This window comes from Sardina pilchardus, chromosome 1, assembly GCF_963854185.1.
Source record: "Sardina pilchardus chromosome 1, fSarPil1.1, whole genome shotgun sequence".
Classification (NCBI taxonomy): Eukaryota; Metazoa; Chordata; class Actinopteri; order Clupeiformes; family Clupeidae; genus Sardina; species Sardina pilchardus.
The window spans coordinates 26776227-26778726 of NC_084994.1; the positions used below are offsets into that span (position 1 = coordinate 26776227).

Consider the following 2500-nt stretch of genomic DNA (forward strand, 5'->3'; position numbering starts at 1 on the left):
GTAGTCCATAAAGACATAACACACCCAGAGAATGACTTGTAGTCCATAAAGACATAACACACCCAGAGAATGACCTGTAGTGGCCATACTCTAAAAAAGGGGCTTCCTTAAAGGAAAAATATCCGCACATTGTCTTACATGCTCCCGGTTTAATGGCAAGGTACAACGTTTTGACCACTCAGGTCTTCGTCAGGTATGCCTATAGAAAACCATGACTTTGCGTAGAACCCTTACATCAAGCAATGAAGGGATCTTCACATTGAAAATAGTTCTTCAGAGAGACTATTTTCATGCATTTCCTTAAATGGTTTCTCAAAGAACTATTGCCTTGAGGGTTTGAAACACTACAAAAGGTTCCACTATGGCTGGCATCGCTCATGTTAAAGAGTGACACAATCACAAAAGAAAGGGATCGGGAACCTTTAGCAAAGACGTTTTTCGTTTTTAGCAGGAGCCTTTTTTGCCGTTTTTGTACCATTATAGAAAACACCTTCAGAGAAACAGCAGGAACCTTCCGTGTACTGTTACACAGATGCACAGAAGAGAAAGAACAGGAGCTTTGATGTTGCAAGAACATGTGAACCTTTTCCGCACTGTAGTTCCTTATGGCTCATTATAAGTGTGTTAAATACACTTAAAAGATCTGTGAAGTACACTTTTGTCGTATCATAGCCACTCGATACCCAGGACACATTCAAGGTAGACTGTTCTCCTGTAACTGTGCTCTTAATTAATTCACTTGGATTAAATGTAAATGAAAAAACAGGAGAGACCTTAAGAAATAAAGACAAAGTCTATGTCTTCCTCTCAAACATCAAAGACGGACGATAGGACCTCTTCACACGCCTGCTCCCCTTGTCTTCACATCAAATTATCTCACCCCATTATGTTCGAGTGCACTTGCAGGATGTTCCATCCGCCATCTTATGGTTCTCTCGCGTTCGATGGAGAGCACTTGCTTTATATCAAACGCCTACTTTGGCGAATCCTTCAATTGCTAATGCAGAGCTCGCTGTAATTTATCGCTGGTGTGAATACAGGTTTCATATAACAAAGGGGTCACACTCATTTCAATAACCAGCCCTCCCCAAAAAAGGAAAGAAAAACACAGATAATGGATGTACAGTATAATGGCTGTGAAATGTGTCAAAACAATTTAAAACTGACGACAGAATTGTTGTTAATTGTTGTTTTCACAAACAATCTTCTTACACTGAGACCCATCTATAGCTGTTGATCATTGGACTCCACTGAGATTTGCTGGGTGTGAATTTGCCTGACTAGCCAGCGACCGCATTGGGTGACACTCGTCCACGTGCCACCTTCAAATAACATGCTATTGATCCGATACTGCACTAAAGACAACATGCGTTGGCGATTGTTGTGGCGTATGTTGAAATATCTCTAGTTCCACCTTTGCATTCTTCACGTTTGCCTTTGCTGATCAGAAGTGCTGGGATGGTGGGAGTATGCTATACTACACTGCATACTATTTCTTTACTATACTATACTTAAGGTGACCAGATGTCCGAGACCAAAACCAGGGACATAATCCCGAAAATGTGGATAAATAAACACAAAAAAAAGTTTTATCTTCAAAAAAACGGGGACATAGGTAGGTTTTTCTGTATTTCCTCGGGGACAGGCAACCAAAAACAGGGACTGTCCCCTGAAACCGGGGACGTCTGGTCACCCTATCTATACTATACTATATAGACTTAGATTACTGTTGGAATAAGATTACTTTTCCTGAGAAGCCATGTCTGCACTATTTCAGTTCATGTTCATTTTAATGCTCCATGCCCAATAACGTAGGACCATGTAAGCAGTAATAAAACATGTCCGGGGGTTTTGGGGCAGTAATTACTTTTTAAAGATTACCACGTCAAAAGGAATTGGGAAAAAAAAGATCTAAGATTCAAATTTCTGAGGACGGCAACAACAAACTGCCTCTCTCTCTTTCTCTCTCTCTCTCTCTCTCTCTCTCTCTCTCTCTCTCTCTCTCTCTCTCTCTCTCTCCGTGGTCCACTTCATGGACTCGGCGTGACACCACACCAAGAGTGTCAGTTTGCATTTCTTTTTTTTTCAATCTTTTTTTTATGCTTTGATGTTTTTTCACTCTTCCTCTGGTACTTTTCTGCTCCTCCACATCTGCTCATCTGATAGAGCAGGCCGTGTGGAGAGAGAAAAAGAGAGATAAAGAGAGATAGAGGAAGAGAGAGAAAGAGAGAGAGAAAAAGAGATAGAGAGATAGAGAGGGAGAGAAAGAAAGAGTGCTGAGATTCTGATGCTATTATAGGCCCTGTCTCCACCCACTCACACCTCTGTCCACATCCACTCACTCTGCTGCTCTCTTTCCTTCTCTCCACCTCCCTCTCTCTCTCTCTCTTTCCTTCTCTCCACCACCCTCTCTCTCTCTCTCCCTCTCCCTTTCCATAACTCTCTCAAGTCCTCTCCCCCTCTCTCTCTCTCTCTTTCCATGACTCTCTTAAGTCCTCTC

At 42.0% G+C, this 2500-nt stretch overlaps 1 protein-coding gene across 1 annotated transcript in view; it reads right to left on the minus strand.

The window, feature by feature from the left end:
• Positions 1 to 2500, minus strand: part of grin2bb (glutamate receptor, ionotropic, N-methyl D-aspartate 2B, genome duplicate b) — a 113102-nt gene that overhangs the window by 22199 nt on the left and 88403 nt on the right. The gene's annotated exons all lie outside the window — the stretch shown is intronic.